Source organism: Schistocerca nitens, chromosome 9, assembly GCF_023898315.1.
Source record: "Schistocerca nitens isolate TAMUIC-IGC-003100 chromosome 9, iqSchNite1.1, whole genome shotgun sequence".
NCBI lineage: Eukaryota > Metazoa > Arthropoda > Insecta > Orthoptera > Acrididae > Schistocerca > Schistocerca nitens.
This window is the reverse complement of record NC_064622.1, coordinates 376819596-376827032: the sequence shown is the minus strand read 5'-3', so window position 1 is coordinate 376827032 and position 7437 is coordinate 376819596. Positions and strand designations below refer to the sequence as shown.

Here is a 7437-nt window from a genome sequence, read left to right as displayed (position 1 = left end):
GCTAATTTGCTATGAAACAACATAGGACACCAGGTATTCTTTCTTTTAGTGTTCAACCCTGAAGTTGGTTTGTAGCAGAGCGCCATTCCTCTCTTGTGTCTGCCTCTCTCTTCATTTCCACGTATGTGTTACATCCAACGTCATTCATGACCTGCTGCATGTATGATATCCTTGGTCGCCCCCGCCGATTCCTTCCCTCTATAGCTTCTTCTGCTATTGTTCCAATGATGTTGTTGTGTTGTGGGATGTGCCCTACAAGCTTGTCTCTTCTTGTTTTGGTGTACTTCCACAGAGGTTTGGTTTCCTGTACTCTTCTAAGCACCTCTTCATTTGTTACTTTGTCTCTCCTGCTGATCTTCATCATCCTTCTATAGCACCACATCTCCAGGGCCTCTAGCCGTTTTCTCTCTTCTCTTCCAATTGTCCAATTTTCACATCCGTATAGGGCCACACTCCAAACTAAACCTTCCATGATACGTTTCATTATTTTCAGACTGATGTTGTTGTTGGTGAGTAAGTTTCTTCTCCGATTAAATACAATTTTGGCCTTTGCCCGGTCAGGGCACACATTTTCAACATGTCCCCAGTGAAGTATATCAACGCCTGTTTGCAGCTAGGGTGTCTATTTAATTATCATTTCATTTCTAGCAAAGCTGCATGGTCATCCATGGTATGTGTTCTTTCGGGAACAGATACTACCGTCATATATAGTTAAAATATGGCTTCCCGGCCATTGACCTTCTTGTGTGAACGCACACGCTATGCCCGAACTCGTACGGGACTTGGTAGATTAATCTGCCACGAGTAATGAGTATGATGGGCAAACATCTATTAGGCGCACTACGAATGTAGTGGTGTGGATATGTTGGGAATGTGGATCTCACGGGGAGCCTGCAAGGGATAAGTCCCTGCAGATGCACTATCCTCTGTGCCCTCGGTGGCTCAGATGGATAGAGCGTCTGCCATGTAAGCAGGAGATCCCGGGTTCGAGTCCCGGTCGGGGCACACATTTTCAACATGTCCCCAGTGAAGTATATCAACGCCTGTTTGCAGCTAGGGTGTCTATTTAATTATCATTTCTTTTCTATTCTGCACGCAATTTCTTTCCGGCTTCGGCCATCCCTTGTGATTTTGCTTCCCTGGTAAGTAAATTCCTCTATCACTTCTAGCTCCTCTCTTCCAATCCTCATTATCAGAAGTTCATATTCTGCTCATGTACTTCATACCATCACTTTAGTGGTTTTCTTGTTTATTCTTATTCCATACTGATTGCATAGAATTTTTTCTATTGTTCTGAACCTCTAGATCTTCTTTTGTCTCCGTGACTATAGCAATATCATCTGCATAACGTAGCATGTCTATCTTCTGCCCATTAATTTTGATCCCCACCTCAGTAGCTGCCCGAACTTGGTCTATAGCTTCCTGGATGGAAGCATTGCATATAAGAGGAGAGAGAGCACATCCTTGCCTTATCAATTTTCTAATATTTGCTTTTTGTTCCTGGTGACAGTCCCTAATCACTGCCACCTCATTCGTATAGAAGCTATCACACGGATGTCTTTGTACTTTATTCCACTTTTCCTCAGCACTCTGAACATCTCTTGCAAGATAATGCTATCAAATGCCTTTTCCATGTCAACGAAGGCATTATAAGTTGGTTTATTTTTCTGTAATTCCCTTTCGATAACGAGCCTCAGTGCCGGAATCGCCTCTTTTGTTCCCAGTCCCCTTCTGAAACCAAACTGATCTTCGCTCAGCATATCCTCCACAGTCTCTTGAATTCCCTTCAGAACTATTTTTATGAGAATTTTTGATGCATGTGATATTAGGCTTGGAGTTCGGTACTGTTCACATTTTGTAGCTGCTGCCTTCTTTGGTATAGGAACAATGATGCATTTCTGGAAGTCTGTCGGTATCTCCTCTGTGCTATACATGGACCTAATAAGTTGAAGCAGCATCATTTTCATGCTGTCACCAGCATTCTTTAATAGTTCTGCAGGGATGTCATCAATACCGAGGCATTAATAATTTTAAAATTTAGTTGATGTTGAAAGAATTAAAAATTATAACATTCGACAGAATTTTTCAGGATTCATTGCTCTGTGCATCAAGAAGTACTTTGTGTTAAATTCCCGTCATGGAATACATGATGGAACTGTAGACACGAACAGTAAATTTTCTGAAGTCGTACGCATTATTACGCCGTCAGTTTCATCAGCACTTAATGACGAGGATGGAGACTTCATAGACCACTGTTTTGTACGTAAGCTAAGTCAGAAGACACGACTGGAAAGAGTTCTCGATTTAAGATCAGCTATTGTTGAATTTCTGAAGAAAAGAGGAAAGCTAACACGAAAATTGTGAGACCAAGAATGGATTGCAAACCGTACATTTTATATGCAGTCGACTACAGACTGTCCTTTTTAAGGCACTACAAGGTGACGAACAACTTACTTCCGAAAATGAATGTATGTAAAAAGAAATCTGTGTTGTGGCAGGGACAACTTCTGACAAGAAATACCGTCCATTTCCCTAAGCTCATTGACGTTAAAGAAAACGCTAATTTTGAGCAATCCGTTATCACGTTAAAAGAATAGTTTTCTAAACGTTTGAGGACACTGGCAATCTCAGATTTTTCCCGAGCTGTTTTCGAGACTAATTGTCAATATAATCGAAATTGCTCATGCACATCTGCTGGTGGAACTGGTCGACATGCATTATAATTCCTGTATAAAAGACACATTTTTTGTGAAATTGAAACTGTCCAGGAGTTCTACGTTGTTTTCTTCGGGAAGAGAACCTCGTCTCCTCAGTGAGGCTGCAAATGTGATATCAATGTTTCTATCAATATATGTGCCTGAGAGCGTTTTTAGATTGTCACACTAAGTCGGTGACTATTACGAAGCAACTTGAAGACGTAAATCTACGAAGCTGTCAGCGTCTCTTCGTATGTTGACTTTATATTGTCTTCGTGGCATAAAAAAAAAATAATACTAAAAATGGAATCGATTTGTGATCTATGTTGTTGAAAAATACGAAAATATGAAACAAAGCTTTATGCTGCAGCATGTGGTAGTTTAGCAGTTTGCGCACTCTCCCTCCCCCCCCCCCCCCTCCCATCCCCCATCGTAATCAGACAATGTGGTGTGATGGAGACAGCACTGTGCACTTGAGTGAGAATGATAGGTAAACATGTATGAGCACCACATACCGAGCCGAGTCTTCGCCGTCCCTGTATTAGACATTGTACCCCTAACATGTTCCCCCTCGCAATAAGCTTCGTGAGGGCTTCCGTCCTCTAATAGGTATGCGAGGGCAAATAAAATTCGGTTTAGCTTGGTACAAGTTGATTGGTTTTATACGTCCAGTCTATAACAGAGGTCTTTCATCCATGTCCAAAATGTCGAATTCATTAGTCCAAACATTCCATGAGGACCTGATGTTAAATTTTCAAAAAATATTACCTGAAAGCGAAAAAGATGAGCGTATAGGAAATTAAATTTTAGATAGAGCTTCTTTTTAATGAAACTCGATCGAATGTGGCGAACATGCCCAAAAACATCCGGAAAGTTTGAGAATACGGTTTCTGTTTTAACAATGCAAGCGTGGAGTACGTTACCTGAAGGGGGTGGCGAAATCAGGGGAACCATCGCTTGCTTGTTCTGAAAACAAGTTTTAAATGGACCACGATTGTAAAACCTTTGTTAACTTGCTTTCTGAACAACTTACAAAAATCCTTGTGAGGCGGAGTAGTTCTATGACATAAAGAAAAATGTTATAGTCATTTTCGCCTTAAAAGCAGAACAGCACAGGAAATATTTGATTTATATTTTGTACACATTTATCACTGCCCAATTCATTCTTCTACTTAGTTACTAATACCAAAATAAATAATACATATTCAAGTATTTTTTCTTGAAAATAGAAGTAGTCAGTATTCATCTGCATCAAGCGCATCGCTGTAAAATATTAACTGCATGTACCGTTTCTTTCATTTCTTTTTATTATTATTATTTTTTTTTTCGAAGTTATCTCGGCTCCGAAAGGTCGTCGATTAAAACAAAAGCGGATGACCCTGCTCTAACGGTGTCGTGCTACCATGCTAATAAATGATTTGTTAAGATTTTATTTATTTTAAGGCTCAAAATATGACATTGAAAGATATGTACTTCCGCGCGAGTTTCTTAACCAATTATCTCAATTTTTCACAAATTAAAAAAAAAATCGACTATCTCGGTTCCGAAAGGTGTCGATTTATTTTTGATTCGTGAAAAAATTTCAGGAATTTTTTATTTAAATAGTTTTATCACAAGATAAAAATTGAGATAATTTGTTAAAATTAGATAGGTGCTTAATTGAAAAGGACAGATTTCAAATATGTCTGTATTAAATAGAAAAGTATTTCATAATTAAGTCAGTGGCGGCTTGTAAGCAAATATTCCGGTTATATTGCAGACTGCTCATTCGTGAACAGATATATATTTGAGCATTTTTCTTCTATCACACTATACTTTCACCTGTGTCAGTTTTCACTACTGATCACGATACACCCTGTATATGGGTCAGAAACACAAATCTTGGATGTTGATATCAAATGAAAACGATACAATACACTGCCCATAAAATGTCGACATTTACAGCTACATCTAATGATTACACTGCAGTTCACAATTAAGTACCTGGCAGACAGTTCATGAAACAACCTTCAAGCTATTTCACTAACTTTCCGTTCCCGAACAGCGCGTGGGAATAACGAACACTTGAATGCTTCTATGCGAGCTCTGATTCCTCTTGTTTTGTTACGATCATCATTACTCCTTTTGTAGGTGGTCACAAACAAAATGTTTTCACTCTCTGAGGAGAAAGGTAATGATTCAAATTTCATGAGAGGCTCTTACCACAACGAAAATTCTTTGGTTTAATTATTAACACCCAATTTCACGTATCAGATCCGTGGCGTTCTCTCTCCTATTTCGATATATTGGTAAACGAGCTGCCCTTCTTTGAAACAGAACCACTGCAAGTTTTGGGGAGGGACAAATCATTAAGTTGACATATTTTGCACATTTTCATTCAATAATGTCGTATGAAATAATGTTCTAGGAACTCATCTTCAAGATAGAAAGTCTTCATTGCTCAAAAATGTGCTTTAAGAATAATATGTGGTGCTGGTAGACATCTCTTTAAGGTGAAACTTCCTGGCAGATTAAAACTGTGTGCCCGACCGAGACTCGAACTCGGGACCTTTGCCTATCGCGAAAGGCAAAGGTCCCGAGTTCGAGTCTTGGTCGGGCACACAGTTTTAATCTGCCAGGAAGTTTCATATCAGCGCACACTCCGCTGCAGAGTGAAAATCTCATTCTGGAATCTCTTTAAGGTGTTTGGCATTCTGACTACTGCTTAACTGTATATTTATTTCTCCTGAAGCTGATTGTCAATAATCCATAGCAGTTCGAAAGAAACAATCATGTATATAATTACAATACCAGAAAATAAAAATGACATAATTACACGACATTAACCCTGTATTTAGCACAAAAGAGGGTGCACAATGCTGCAACCGACATTTTTGATCTTTTACCCAGTAAGATGAACTGTCTGACGGACAGTAAAGTAAAATTCGCAAATAAACTGAAAAAGTACCTCCTTGACAACTCTGTTTCATTAAAGAATTTCTGTTACTGTAATGCGTAAAAGGTGGTGGGTAGAAATTACAAACTCACAACTTCATATCTTCTTTTTTCTCTATGAAGAAACACCATTATCGATGTTCAACATATAGGCGTATTTACAAGATAATTTGTGACGCCAATTTAAAATTATGCGTTCCACGTCATTGTGGTTCATCATGCAAATAATCCATGGAACGTTACATTAGCTAACTGGTGAACTGACTAACTAAGTAACTAACTAACTTTTTTCACAGCGGTAGCAGTGTTCTATCTTCATTTCATCTATGAACATGGATCACCAAGTTATATAACAGTTAGGGAACTGCGGGGTAGCAGGCGACGGCAAGTCCTAGTCGTATTCCACCAAACATCATTTACATGCCTCCTATTGCCTGCCACGAGTCACGTATACGCAGTGCAGTCTTACGCTATTCAAATGCAAATCTTGTTTACACGAACTGCGCAGCCCATATTCCTGTGCGAAACATAAACAGCCTAAATTTTTTTGCGCAGAATGCCTCAAACAAAAAGCTGCGAAATTGGGCGAGGTGAGGAAGCAGAATACTTTCTTTTTTATGGGGAGAGAGCGGCTAAAAAGTTAAAACAAAAATTGGTAGAAGTTTAAAATTTAAGTTCAAGACATGGCCACTAAGAAAGCACCAAATACACTAACTGATCGAAACTATCCGGTCACTGAGGCTTTTTGCGGATGATGCTGTGGTATATCGAGAGGTTGTAACAATGGAAAATTGTACTGAAATGCAGGAGGATCTGCAGTGAATTGACGCATGGTGCAGCGAATGGTAAATGAATCTCAATATAGACAAGTGTAATGTGCTGCGAATACATAGAAAGAAAGATCCCTTATCATTTAGCTACAATATAGCAACTGGAAGCAGTTAATTCCATAAACAATCTGGGAGTACGCATTAGGGGTGATTTAAAATGTAATGATCATATAAAGTTGATCGTCGCTAAAGCAGATGCCAGACTGAGATTCATTGGAAGAATCCTAAGGAAATGTAGTCCAAAAACAAAGGAAGTAGGTTACAGTACGCTTGTACGCCCACTGCTTGACTGCTGCTCAGCAGTGTGATATCCGTACCGCATAGGATTCATAGAAGAGATAGAGAAGATCCAACGGAGAGCAGCGCGCTTCGTTACAGGATCATTTAGTAATAGCGAAAGCGTTACGGAGATGATGGATAAACTCCAGTGGAAGACTCTGCAGGAGAGACGCTCAGTAGCTCGGTACGAGCTTTTGTTGAAGTTTCGAGAACATACCTTCACCGAGGACTTAAGCAGTATATTGCTCCCTCCTACGTATATCTCGCGAAGAGACCATGAGGATAAAATCAGAGAGATTAGAGCCCACACAGAGGCATAACGACAATCCTTCTTTCCACGAACAATACGAGACTGGAATAGAAGGCAGAACCGATACAGGTACAAAAGGTACCCTCCGCCACACACCGTCAGGTGGCTTGCGGAGTATGGATGTAGATGTAGAAGTAGACAACCCCCTCCACCCTTTACTATCTATCCATGTCATCCTGCCTCTCTCCAGTCTCCCTCTCTCTGTCCACCTGTTCCTCCCCACCCTCTCAGTCCACCTGTCTGTTCTTCCCCACCCTCTCTGTCCACCTGTTCCTCCCCACCCTAGGCGCTCAGTCCGGAACCGCGCGACTGCTACGGTCCTGCCTCGGGCATGGATGTGTCTGATGTCCTTAGGTTGGTTAGGTTTAACTATTTCTAAGTTCTAGGG

General features: G+C 40.2%; 1 non-coding gene across 1 annotated transcript; it reads left to right on the top strand.

Annotated features, from left to right (window-relative positions):
* Positions 1-930: 930 nt before the first annotated feature.
* Positions 931-1005, top strand: Trnat-ugu (transfer RNA threonine (anticodon UGU)). The gene has a single exon. It is a non-coding gene; the product is annotated as a tRNA-Thr (tRNA).
* Positions 1006-7437: the final 6432 nt, after the last annotated feature.